This window comes from Chlorocebus sabaeus, chromosome 2, assembly GCF_047675955.1.
Source record: "Chlorocebus sabaeus isolate Y175 chromosome 2, mChlSab1.0.hap1, whole genome shotgun sequence".
NCBI lineage: Eukaryota > Metazoa > Chordata > Mammalia > Primates > Cercopithecidae > Chlorocebus > Chlorocebus sabaeus.
In genome coordinates, this window is record NC_132905.1 from 84,624,471 (window position 1) to 84,639,205 (window position 14,735).

At 36.8% G+C, this 14,735-nt stretch overlaps 1 protein-coding gene across 3 annotated transcripts in view; it reads right to left on the reverse strand.

The window, feature by feature from the left end:
• CHODL (chondrolectin) overlaps positions 1–14,735 on the reverse strand; it is a 457,020-nt gene that overhangs the window by 246,126 nt on the left and 196,159 nt on the right. The window contains exon 1 of one of the 3 annotated variants that reach the window (XM_073010289.1): positions 14,163–14,247. The exons of the other annotated variants lie outside the window; for them this stretch is intronic. The gene's annotated coding sequence lies outside the window, so the exon portion shown is untranslated. Of the gene's footprint in view, positions 1–14,162; positions 14,248–14,735 lie in introns of those variants that run through there. 3 annotated transcript variants of the gene reach the window in all.

The following is a 14,735-nucleotide window of genomic DNA, read 5'->3' on the forward strand; positions in this document are numbered from 1 at the left end:
TCATGAATGCTTTGCTGCTTAGAAATTTCTTCCACAAGATACTCTACATCATCTCTCTCAAGTTCAAAGCTCCACAGATACTTAGACCAGGGGCACAATGCCACCAGTCTCCTTGCTAAAACATAGCAACAGTGACCTTTGCTCCAGTTCCCAATAACTTCCTTATCTCCATCTGAGTCCTTTTCAGCTGGAACTTCACTGTCCATATCACTATCTTCATTTTGGTCACAACCATTCAACAAGTCTCTAGCAAGTTCCAAACTTTCCCTCATCTTCCTGTCTTCTTCTGAGCCCTTAAGTTGTTCCACCCTCTGCCCATTACTCAATTCCAAGGTCACTTCCCCATTTTCAGGTATCTTTATAGCAATGCTTCACTCCTCTGGTACCATTTCTTGGTATTAGTCCATTCTTGCACTGCTATAAAGAACTACCTGAGACTGCCTAATTTATGAAGAAAAGAGGCCTAATTGACTTACAGTTCCACCAACTATATAGGAAGCATGGCTGGGGAGGCCTCAGAAGACCTATGATCATGGTGGAAGGCAAAGAGGAAGCAAGCACATCTTCACACAGTGGCAGGAGAGAGAGAAGGCAAAGCGGGAAGTGCTACACACTTTTAAACAACCAGATCTCGTGAGAACTCACTCACTATCATGAGAACAGCAAGGGGTAAATCCACCCCTATGATCCAATCCCCTCCCATCAGACCCCTCCTCCAACAGTACAGATCATAATTCAATGGGAGATTTGGGTGGGGACACAGAGCCGAACCATATTACCATCTGAGATCTCATCAGACTGGACTTCATTGTCCATGTCACTATCAGCATTTTGTATACGACCATTTAACCAGTCTCTAAGAAGTTTTAAACTTCTCCTCATATTCCTGTCTTCTAAGCCTTCCGAACTCTTCCAGCATCTGCCTATTACCCATTCCAAAGTTGTTTCCATATTTTCAGGTATCTTTACAGCAACATCCCACTCTTTGTACCAATTTTCTGTATTAGGCCATTTTTGCACTGCTATAAAGAAATACCGCAGACTTGGTAATTTATAAAGAAAAGTGGTAATTGGCACATAGTTCTATAGGATGCACAGCAGGCATGAAATTAGCCTTTGTTTGCCTTCTGAAGAGACCTCAGGAAGTTTTTATTCATGGCGGAAGACAAAGCATGAGTAAGCATGTCATATGGCAAGAGCAGGAACAAGACAGAGTACAGGTGAAGGTATCACACGCTTCAAAATGCCAGATCTTGTGAGAGCTTACTCACTATGGCAAGGACAGCACCAAGCCATGAGGTATCCACCGGGATGCCCAAATCCCTCCACCAGGCTCCACTTCCAGCACTGGCAATTACAATTCAACATGAGATTTGGGTAGGGACAAATATCCAAACTATATCATCTCCTTTCTGTGTAGTAGTCCATAGTGTCTGTTGTTCCCATGTTTATGTGCATGTGTGCTCAATATTTAGCTATCACTTATAAGTGAGAATGTGTGGTATTTAGTTTTCTGTTCCTGTATTAACTCACTTAGGATTATGACCTCTGGCTTCATCCATGTTGCTGTGAAGGACATGATTTCATTCTTTTTAATGGCTGTGTAGTATTCCATGGTATATATGTACCTTTTCTTTATCCATTCCACCATTGATGGGCACCTAAGTTAATTCCTTGTCTTTGCTATACAATCTCCTGTTGAACCAACTATTAGCATTCCCTACATGTTGTTTCCTTTGCTCTCTTCCACATGACTCTGCCACTCTCAACACTGATACCTCCAATCTTTGAAGTAGTAACCAACCAGCTTGTGCCCAAAAAGCCTGAATGTATGTTTTCTACAAATCCCTTCATATCCATCCCCAAAACCCAACTAAATGAAGATCCAATGCTAGTAAGTGGTCTTAACAGTCTTACCAGAAGAAGCAGAAAATGGACGGGCATGGTGGCTCAGGCCTTTAATCCCAGCACTTTGGGAAGCTGAGACAGGTGCTGAGGCCAGGAGTTCAAGATCAGCCTGACCAATACGGTGAAACCCCATCTCTACTAAAAATACAAAAATTAGCCAGGTGTGGTGCCGCATGCCTGTAGTCCCAGCTACTCAGGAGGCTGAGACAGGAGAATTGCTTGAACCTGGACAGCAGAGGTTGCAGTGAGCCGAGATCACACCACTGTACTCCAGCCTGGGCAACACAGCAAGACTCCATCTCAAAAAAAAAAACAAAGCAGAAAATCAATGATCTGTAATATTTGTCTATTACTTACCATTTTCTTGGGTACACAATAAAGAAAACAAAATAATACTCCTTCAACCTCTAAAACTTACTGTCTTAAAAATTTCATCAAAGTAGGCTGAGATTATCCCTAATTTTGGCAAGAACTTAAGATAGAAAGACAAAGTCCTGAGACAGAGAGAAGTGGAAGCAGTTACAGGGATATCTGACCAAAATGGTAGCGCTGTACAAATGGGAAATTCCTAGACACGAACATTAGACCTCCTTGTGAATGAGCAGTGCAGACAACTAGAGATAAAACTGTATCCTAGAAAAAAAAAATTGTCTTATTTTGGGTTCTCCCAGAGAAGAAACTAAAACACAGATCTGAGTGAACACAGTTTGAGAGGTGACCCCAATAAACACTGGTAAGAGAGTGAAAACATGAGATACAAAATGAACATTAGTCAATAAAGAGTGCATTATTAATCAGGTTACCTACGTGGGCAAGTCATTGGAAAAATTAAACAAATAATGCATAAAATTTTAAAACAAAAAGTTTTTAAAAGCCAATCCGATTCCCACAGTAGTAGTTACTGGTATGTTTATGATCCAGATAGTTTCTAATCCTTGAGATAGTTACTAGAACCTCCAACAAGATTTTACACTAAAATTTTATGCTAAATATCATGTTCTATGTACTATTTCTTTACTTATTTATTTATCTATTTACTGAACAAGAACAATACCACTTCAGCCATATTTTTTATGCAATTAAGTTTAAACAACAGATACACCAGCATAATTGAACCATTTTCTTTTACATTTGTATTTTCACCATGTATTTCAGCATGGTGACCATGTTCACGAATTCTCTTCTGTTTCTTCTGGGGGTCTTTTCATAATCCCTGCTCTTGGGAGCTCTTACATGGTAGAAGAAAACACTAAATTTAATGCAAGATATTTTGTAAGAAGAGAGAGTACAGAGACCTGAAACTTAATAGAACTCTGTTTTCATTCCAATATTTCTTCCTAATAATTAACAAACCTGAACTTAAGCTTCTTGGGCCTCCATTCACTCACATGTCCAACTATCTGCTGAAAGATTCCAGTTATTTTATAATTCTATATACATTAATAATAGCAATATGGAGTGTTTTAAGATTATTCTTTACCATTTTTCAGCTGGCAAGGGGCAGACTCATAGGAATGCATTGGAAATACTAATCTAGATTACCATTCAGACAGGAAGTCAGAGGCGCTTGCAATAATCTAAGGACAAAAGAAAGGCCTGACATGCAGATTGTCAGTAGAACTTAAAAGTAAAAGACAGAGGAGAATTAAGTATCAAAGGAAGAATGATTGTGATGACAAATGAGAGCAAGGGAGCAGAAATCACCATGTCATTTAGTATTGTTGTCTGGGAAGATCAAAATGCCACTGGCTGAATACCCAAACACTCACGCCATCAGCCTTCAAATGCCCATCCACCAATCCTCGTTCATGTCAGTGTCCTTTAAGTCTTTACATGTCAAAACAGAGGGGATGCAACATGCATAAACTTCAAATACAGAGTTAAATGGGCTTGTCAGATTAAAAGACATCACTTTCACTTAAAAACAGAATATTAAAGACGCACATAGGACAATGTCCTGCACATAGTAGGCACTCAATACTTGTTGAGTGAACTGAGTTGATTTGTAGTCTTCTCTGAAAAAGAAACAGGAAATCCCTAAGAAGCCCTGTAGAATGATTTTGCAGAACAGAATACTCTGCAGTACACAATGTCTATGGCGTCTGCAAAGTCTCCCTTGGCAAATCTGCTTCACCGAAGTGTCACTGTCTTTGGCTACTATCAACAGTTCAAAAGAAATAAGAAAAATAACCTCTTATTACTGCTCGAGCTTTAAAACTTTCTGACACACACTAAGAAAGTAGATGATTTATTCATCGCAACACTGTAGTGCTAAAGACTAAACTTCAGCTTGAGAGAATGACAACAGTGGGGCCCTTAAAAATAAAAATATTGCCGGGCGCGGTGGCTCAAGTCTGTAATCCCAGCACTTTGGGAGGCCAAGACAGGCGGATCACGAGGTCAGGAGATCGAGACCATCCTGGCTAACACGGTGAAACCCCGTCTCTACTAAAAAATACAAAAAACTAGCAGGGCGAGGTGGCGGGCGCCTGTAGTCCCAGCTACTCGGGAGGCTGAGGCAGGAGAACGGCGTAAACCCGGGAGGCGGGGCTTGCAGTGAGCTGAGATCCGGCCACTGCACTCCAGCCTGGGCGACAGGCAAGACTCTGTCTCAAAATAAATAAATAAATAAAAATATTGCCCTCCAGCAAGAGCTGTAGTGAACTTCAACTATTTGAGACAAACTTTTCCTCTCTTTTTGTTATACAGAGGATGGCATTTTCAATCAGAGAAAATAATATTTATGCAAAATATATACTTTATATTATTTCCCCTAAAAGTCAAAGGAAGAAAATATCCCTTTTTATCACTGCTTCGTCAAAACCCAAGCTTCAGATTTTACCTTAAAATACTCCTTTATCTCCCATGCACTGATCATTTCTTTTCTTGCCTTGCTGTCTACTCAGACCATAGCACTGATTACGACAAACTATTTATGTGTACTTATCCTTAAAAAAATTGGGGCAACTGAAAGCAATATTCGACTTTTTTTTCAGCTAAGCTATTAGCCAAAACTTCTGATATTTAACACTTTATTACTATTTAATACTAACATTAAATATTTGAACAAAGACATATAATATTGTGTTTCTACCCATCTACGTATCCTTACTACCATACACTTGCCCCAGTACAGAGTAAATATGGAAAATGGTAGTATTACATATAACATACATAGGGAATCTGGACCATTTAAATATTTGCCACACTAAAAATTCTACCAACTTCCAAAAAACCCATTGTTGAAACATTTGAGTAAATATTCAGAAGTATGTCTTCTAAGATTATTAGAAAGTGGTCCTTGTTAATGATTTTCTTGTACTGTCCAGGGAGAATCGTGCTTCCCGAAAGCTTAACAAAATTGTTATGTTTTACATTTTACCTTGCTTAAACAAACAAAGCTGTCAAAACTTGATGGATCTTTCCTAATGCAATGCTAAAAAGCTTCAATGGAATCATTGGAAAATTGCAGAAATTTCGAACTTTCCTAAAAACTCAAGTTTGCTTTTAAGTGTTTTGTTTTTATCTTTCTCAAGAGCTGGGATTTGAATGCCATGTTTTTTTCTAGTTACAACCCATGAATAAGTTGCATTATTTTATAAAACCTTACATGAGGGAGACAAAGGCAGCACAAGCAAACCACATTTGTGGCAAAGTGGGTCCCTGATTAAATAAAACAAATGTGTAAAAGAGGATGTAGAAGGCTGGGATTTTGTGAGAAGATCAATGAGACTATTATGAAGTGTTTAAACATGGGACATAGATAAAGCAGCAAATAAGTTGCCATCATAATTTGTCAAGAGTTCTGGCTATAGATCTTCACAGCCAGATGAAACTTTCCCAGTTACTTGCTGACATATTTGGCCCACCAGGAGACTTCCCTGAGTTGAACCAGTTTTCTTTCTAATAATTCTAACTATGAGCAGTAGAAGTTGGCCATATGATAATTTGAATATGGCGGTGATTTCAAAACATTGGATATCATATCTCTGTGTCTGTCTGGCTTTATTTGCCCTGTGTCCATTCCTCCAGCCTGCCTGACACCCAGATGTTACTCTTTTGAAAAGCAAGTCAGCCAACAATTTCAATATATTGTTAATTTCAATTATGTTGTATAGCATTAAGAGAAAATGTGGAGTCTTTAAGTTATAGATTCTTTTTAATATTATCCTCATTTTATGCTTTATTATATAATTAAATTATATATAACATAATCTAAATAAAATGTGCTTTGTGTAACTTCTATTTTATAGCCCAATTATTTGTGCTCACTAGACATATATTAATCATTTGTCAACCCCTGGGTTTGTACTTTCAGAAAGAAAAGTGTATTTCTTTGTCTTATTTTAATTTTAGTTTCCTTTAAAAATGAAAAAAACATGTGTTGAGTACTAATACAGAATTAAGGGGATTAGAGTAATAATCACCACACATATAATACAACTTCTACATTTTTAGCATATAGGCTAAAGTATAAGAATGAATACAAATGACTACTGAATCTAAGCTATTCAACTGAACAGAATTGTATTTATGAAGAAAATCATAAGTAGAATTTGGACTCAATTGTCTATGATGGAAGAATGATGAGAAGGCAATGCTTCAGTATACTAAAAATTAGAAAATCAATGTACCATATAGTTTGCCAATATTTTTCTCTTTTACATGTCACAGAATTCTTTGTGGTGAATGTGTCTGAAACCCAATATTGTCTTAAAATAAATATGTCTGAAACCCAATATTGTCTTAAAGTGGGTTTGTTTATTTCAAAAGCTTCAGTAATCAGAGTGTATTTCTGGGACATTTTATCTATTTGAATGAAGTTTTTCAAAGAACAACAAGACGAGGCTAATTCTGAGCCATTTATCTGGAACCAATATGCCAACGGAGTAACATAAAATTAAATATGATTTGGCTGTCCCTATCATTATAAAAATTGAAACAATTTACACAAGGGAAATTACAATACTTAAATAGTAAATGTTGCCTTATTATTCACCCTTGAAAAAGAAGGAAATTCTGCCATTTGCAACAATATGGATAAACCTAAAGGATATTATGCTAAGTAAAATAAGTCAGCCACAAAGGACAAATACTGCATGATTCCACTTACATGAGATATCAAAAACAGTCAAACTCATAGAACCAGAGAATAAAATGGTGGTTGCCAGAAGCTGAGGGGAGGGGGAAATGGAGAATTGTTCTTCAGCTATAAAATTTCTGTTATGCAAAATGAATGAGTTCTAGAGATCTACTGTACAGTTTAGTACCCATAATTAACAATATTGTGCACTTTATGATATGTTAAGAGGGTAGATTTAATGTTAAGTATTGTTACAACACACACACATACACGCACACGAAAACAAAGAAATTTTTGGAGATTATAAAAACGTTTAGTATCTTGGTTGTGATGATGGTATCATGGGTATATGCATGCACACAAATACATCAAGATGCATATACACTCAATGTGTGCACTTTTCTGTATATCAAGTATATACTTCAATAAAGCTTTTTTTTTACAAAAAAGAAGAAAAATTAATATTTAAATAAATTCACCACCGTAAAAAAAAGTAAATGTTTTTCAACCGAACACATTTTACCTCTAGCAAAGCATCTTTCACTAAAACAATAACTCTCCATGACTGTTTTATTTTGTTTTGTTTTGTTCAAAACAAATGCACTTATTCAAAGCTACATAGTACAACCATAGATTTATGCATGGATTTTGACCTTTAAAATTCAAGAAAATATCCCTCTGTTTTCTCACTCAGTTTTCAACTGTTCCAAACTCCGTATTAAGATTCTACCTGAACCAATATTGACCCAAAGTATGTTTAGTGACAATTTCTATATGAAAAACATAAAAACTTTGCAGACTTAAAAATTCCAGTTCAGTCCTATGTTTGCTACTATAACATCGTTTCCATATAGTGAAAAACCTTCCAGGAAGTTTCTTTTTCAGTATAACCTCTGTTACATAGTTCATTTATTTGCTGTATTTTAGTCTGAAGAAAACAAATAGCAGTTCAATTTAGGGAGTTCCTGGGGTTCTTTGAGGAGATTACAGAATGCCTTATGTCACTTAGACTGTGTGTCCAATCAATAAATGCCTGTATTTCTTCACAACAATATTTATAAAACAGTACTCATAATGCATGCACCTAATCAAAACCACAAGATGTAATAGCTGTAGATTTGAACCCAAAGTGTTTAGAAAAACAGTGCAAATACCACACTATCAGTTTGACGAGAGTTTTATATCCCAAGTACTTATTCCTCTGTCTGCTCATAAGTAATGTATAGTAAATACATATTGGAAAAATACAGAAAACAGTTCACTGGGAAATGTGCCAATTTTTCATAACAGATGCATATATTTGCATTGTCAGCTCTTAGAAAATAGTTATTCAAAAGAGTACAACAAATCCTGTGCCCACTTCTAGATTTAGGACACTTCTGGGTTTTGCAATGCCTAACCATGTTGCCTTGATTTGACCCTTCAGACAACGCATCATAAGTTAATTTTTTTTCTTGAAGTAGTTTTTTTTTAATTCAATTCCACAAGTATTCGTTGAACCTCCCCTAAGGACACATTTGCTATAGAAATCTCCTGAATGTTTTTATTTTTCAATCCCATTTTATCAACACAATATACTTATGTTTAATGATGCAACTGAACCCCAAATTGGAAAAAAAAAAAAAGTCCTTTGTTATTCATTTATAGGCTCACAGTTGCATCTGCAACATTAAGCCAAGAATCATTAGCTGATGGCCACATCTGAAGTGTCAGACTGAAGGCACCAAGCCGCTTAAGTGCTTCAAGAAGCTGCCAAATTGCAAAAGGGTGGCAGAGTGGACCGGAGGCAGCGTTATAATTCTGCCACCAGTTTCCTGGTAGTGAAGTTTTAAGTACTGGGAAGAGTTACAAAGGATGCGCATGAAATCTCTTTAAAAGGCATTTCTCAATAGAAAGATCACCCTTAGTGAGATGGTCTAGGGGTAATCTCATCACTTTAAACCAAAATACCACTTGCTCTGACTCTAAGATCAGAATGAAAAGAATGTTTTGCATTAGAATAATACTTACATCACTTATAAACACTGAGTCCCTGTAAGGAATCTAAATATCAGTGTAAAGATAATTGTGTTTTCTTCCTTAGGTTTATTTGCCCCTCAGTGCTTCTGTGAGGGAGGAAAGGTATCACACGCAATCAACAAAAGTGGCAGTAGATAGGTGAGAAAGTCTTTGTTAGTTTCCATCTGGGGTGGAAGATAGGATCAGGAATTTTTTTCTTTTTTTTTTCCTTTAACTTATTTTAAGTTCCAGGCATGTGCAGAATGTGCAGGTTTCTTACATAGGTACATGTGCAATGGTGGTTTGGTACACCTGTCAACCCATCATGTTGGTATTAAGCCCAGTGTATTAGTCCATTTTCATGCTGCTGATAAAGACATACACTAGACTGGGCAATTTACAAAGGAAAGAGGTGTAATGGAGAACTCACAGTTCGAAGTGGCTGGGGAAGCCTCAACAATCATGGTGGAAGGCAAGGAGGAGCAAGTCACGTCTTGCGTGGATGGCGGCAGGCAAAGAAAGAATGAGAGGCAAGCAAAACGGGTTTCCCCTTATCAAACCATCAGAGCCTGTAAGACTCATTCACTATCTCGAGAACAGCATAGGAAAGACCCGTCCCCATAATTCAGTCATTTCCCAGTGGGTTCCTCTCAGGACACATGGAAATTGTGGGAGTTACAATTCAAGATGAGATTTGGGTGGGGACACAACCAAATCATATCACCCAGCATCCATTAGCTATTCTGCCCGATGCTCTCCCTCCCCCTACCCCACAGGCCCCAGTGTATGTTGTTTCCCCCCACGTGTCCACGTGTTCTCATTGTTCGGAAGCTACATGTTTTCTAGGTGGATATGGATTCTGGTTAACTACAAAAGGGGCCTAGCTCCTCAAACTGGAACCAGTGATAGTCAAGCTCTTGGAGGTACCTCAGTGAGATGGAACATAACTAGCAAGTCGATTCTGTGGACATGACTTACACAAAAGATGTTTATGATCTGAGAATGTCAGGTCATTTGCCCTCTTCTGAATCTAATATTGCTTCCAAATAACTTTAACACAAACCTTTTTAGATCTGTGGGCTATAACAAACTCACAGAAATTCCTTCCAAATGCTTGGGGGTTGATTTTAAAAAGAAGAATAAAAATCCTAAACAAGACAATTAAAAATTGCTTTTGAAATTGTCCTACCAGTCAAATGTAATTTAAAGCCTATTTATTTCATTAAGCAAACACTTATATAGCACTTACTATGTGCCAGACACAATTCTAGAGTGCCTCATAAACATTCCTCCTTTAAGAGTTGTAACAGCCTTATGAATTATAGATAAGAATATTATTCCTAGTTCACAAATAAAGAAACTGAGACAACAGAGTAAATAGGCATCTGGCCCAAGTCAGGCTGTAAGGAAGTGGCAGAGCCCAGGGTTAGAACCCAGAGGATCTGGCCACAGCATTCAGGCTGTTAACTACTCTGTTACGAGCTCTCAGAATTGAATCTTTTTTTAACAAATGGCATACACACCTGTATTTAAGTCCATATTCTCTAGCTGTAAAATGGGATAATATTGTCTACTCAAATTAAATGGGCTGAGGTATATAAAGCTACATTCATCATAGTGTTTGGCACCGAATAAGCATACCACGCTGACTGTTCCTAGTTTTATCAAATCATTGCCAATAGTGGTAACAGGATATCATCGCACACATACAAATAACAATAGCTACTATATTTAAGACCTTTAACTGTTTTTGTTTTTGTTTTACAATTTATTACCTCATTTAATCTTTGCAACAATGTTGCAAGGAAGATATCATTTCTGTTATACATATTTAAAATACATAAGACATCAAAGTCAAGTCATAAGTGTGAAACCTTGCATCTATAAAGTAGTGTATGGGTATGTAAGAGTTTGCATGAGTTTTGTGAGAAAAAAATATAAGCCATGGGGTAGGGACATAGCTGCATCTGTATGTGTGAGTGAGCGAGCTCTGAAGCAAACAAACAAAAGAGATAAGCTGTAAAAATTGAATTGTCCTCATTTGACCTCTTTCCATTTAATTCAGATGATTGTATGCTTGATTTCCTAAAAGCCACAGGTATGTATTTCAGGTACATCAACTAGCAAAATATTCACATCACTTTATTTTCCCAAGAGTATTTCTGTTGTAACTGACGCGTACATGCTTTCTTTACTAATACTTGAGGAAGATTTAATGTAGTATAAGTACAGTATTCTAATACATATTGATTTAGACCTTTGACACCAGTTATAGAGGCTAAAACCTTCTTTCTTTTAAAAATCAATTTACATATTATTCTTGATTGCAAGAGAGTGTTGTCTATTACATTATCCATTAAATACAATAAGTAATTAAAAACCTAAATAATCACAGGTCTCCTCAAACTAGTGAAAACAAAATTTGTACCCATTTGACTCTTTTAAGGCCAGTAATGTTTTGCTTAGGTTTAGCTACTAAAAATGTTTCCTTTATTAATTATTGTTTCTAAGAAAAAGGCGAACACTTTGAAGACAAAATAGGCCTGAGCACATGGCCCTCCATGTCTTTTGCCTGAGTCACTATATTCCTTGAAAGATGAACGGCCCTTGTTTTCGCCTTTTCCTAAACATAAAATAATGTCTGATGGGGTTAGTGATTATTCCTCTGTAATCTATAATAAGAATTATTCTTATACCTAAACCTAGATCTGATTCTGCTTTAATATAACTTCTGAGCAAGTGTGATGTGATTTTGTATGTACTGAACCCCTAACGTATGTCTCTAAGCAGTGAGTTGAAGCCTTGTGCAGGAACGATCTGACAGAACTGGTCTCAGGTTCCAGGTCTCAGTCCTCAGCAGACTTTTGAATAAAACTAACTTCAATTCTTTAAAAAAGACAGCGAGAGAGAAAGAAACAGGAAAAAAATAAAAGGACACAAATAAAACATTTCTCTTAGCCACTAATGTGTGTGTACTTCCACAAGGCAGAATTAAAGAAATTTTGCACCTGCATTTTGAGTTATTTATAGAATTAACATCCCTTCAATGTACTGTTAAATGAACATGCATTATTCAGTGAGACAATACATGTGAAGTGCTTGACAGTCTATCACTTAGAAAGCAATCAATCAGTATTGGTTTTCATTTTTAATATTATATTTTAGATTGCTAATATATTATTTTTCTGAAGTCTTACAATCTGCCAGTGTGGAAGATATCAAAAATGCTTAATTTAAGTGAAAAGGTTTTTTACTAAGAGGTGTGTCACTGTATATGATCCATCACTTGGGGAAAGTTTGACATGTACTGAGCAGCAATTCTCCTGACAACATTAAGGGAGAATAGAGAAATCCAGGAGAAACTCGACAAAGCTAGTGACGTTGAATGCCTCCAGGGCTCTTGGTTTTAAAAGCACTCTGTCCCCAGGTGAAGAGTCTATCCATTCTACAAGCACTGGTGTCATTAATTCCCTGAAGGCTTCTCTGTCCATCAAACCATATTTCCATGATCCCTGTAAACAGCTCAGAGTGTTAAGTAAGGAGGCGTCTTCCACCCCATGAGGCTATGGGGCTTGATGGGGTCTGCTAGGGGTAGGGCCAAGGTGGAGATCTATACTCCTGAGGGCTAAACTACTCCTGATAGGTCCGTGGAGAACTAGCTCAGTACCACTTGGAGATATCCTGCTTCAAAATCAGGACTTCATATACTGCATATATCTCAGAGCAGCTATCTCACTGGAATCTGTTCAAAGCTAGCATGTGACAAAAAGGTTTAAAATTAAAAGTAAATGTTTTTTAAAAATTAAAGAGAGAAGTATGTTTGAAATATAAAAATTAGAATGAGGTTAAAACTAAGAGAAAATGGAAGGAAATTAGAACCCAGTTATTTGTGACATCTTTTAAGACTGGGATTCTATCTGTTAGGAATCATTTCTACACTGGCTTCGGTAGCAGCTTGCAAATATAATTTTTAAAGAAGAATAAATAGCTAGGGTCAGTATTAAGTTTTAATCATTTAATTCACATAACTTGACATGTCCAGAAAACAAGTGGATAGAATCATAAACTGAGGCATTATGTTTATGATATATTGTTTTCCAGCCTGTTTCTTATGCCCCAAGGAAGTTTTTAAAGTTTTATTTTCCCTTATTTGAACAATACCATGGCAAAAGTACAGGTGAATAAAAAGTGAATTACTGGAACAGACACAAACAGGAGAGCAATAAATAGCTAATTAGATATCTGGCCCAGTTTAGAAAAGCTAAACTTTAATTATTCAGATAGCTTTACTGTGAAAATTGGTACCCATTGATATATTATTCTACTCATGGAAAAGAGACTATATCCAGATATTTTCTTCTAAAGTAACCAATTTTATATTTACTAACTTTGCCTAGGCTTTTCTTTTGTGAAGAAATGGACTATGGTAATAGGATTATGGGAAATTGGAAAAAAAAAAAAAAAAGATGATGAGGCCAACATATGGCATGAATTCTCTCTCTTCCTTACCTAGGCCTTTTTAACAGCTTGTGAAGAAGTAACATATAACAATGCAATATGCATGAATTCTCTCTTCCTTACCTAGGCCTTTTTAAAAACTCATGAAGAAGCAACATATAACAATGTAATGTAGTGTAAAGAGGGGACTAAATGTATTTGCTGGCAGCAGAAACATGTGTCTATTCAACAGTCCCTGAGTAATCCTTAGCATGATGGATCTGAATAAGCCATTATGACTTTAACTGGCAAATGAGGCATGCCATTACACTGTATTTATAACAAGAAGAAAGGCATCCTTATGGACCATTTGTCTAGAGCCCTGTGAATTCTTTAAACACGCTCATGGGAAACATCCCCATGGAGGCAGCAAGACCAATAAAACCAAAGTCTGGCATGTTATCAACTTGTTTTCAAAATTCCCTGAAATGGGTGACCCTTGTTCTCATACACTCCACCCTCATTAACTGAAAATGTCTTCTGGTTTTCAATTCAGCTATAGTCTAGCAGTCATTTGGCTCTTTTTCTTGCTTTCTTTTGTGACCCCGTCCTCCTATCTTACCCTGCATTTGTTCTGTGGTCTCTGGCCTCAAGTCCTGTGGTCCCACACCCACATCCCATGTTACATAGGATGATGATCCATGCCCAGTGTTTGAAATAGTCCCTGGTTTCCTACCTGGACTATTCCTGGACTCTGAGTAGATCTCACACTAGACGATAACGATGATGATCATGATCATGACGAGCTTCTTCCATTTTTTTATCCTTAAAAACAAAAGTCAAAAGTAGAGTGTGCTAAACTAATCTTTAGGATCAAGTTGCAGTCTGTTTTTCGGAAAGTTCAGTGTTGAAATTTGAAACCTATCTCAGGAAAAAAAAAATGACAAAGAAAAAGCTGTTCTGAAAGTCATGTTGAACTTTGAGTTTTTGACCACTGCTATTTTTTATAATTAATATGAGTATTTATCAGAGTGCTGTCAGCAGGTCCACATGAGACCCCTTTAATAATTTATTATCAGTGTGGGGATGCTAAGGAAGTCCTTCTTGCATGGAGCAAGGAGAAACACTTTTTGGAAAATCAGGTGAGCCTTTTTTCTTATGCCCCAAGGAAGTTTTTAAAGTTCACAAGAGAGGAAGAACCAATGTGTTTCCATTATTTCAACAATGCTATGGTAAAAGTATAGGTGGGGGGGAAAAAGTGACTTACTGGAATAAGAGACACAAACAAGAGTGGTAATTAATAGCTAAT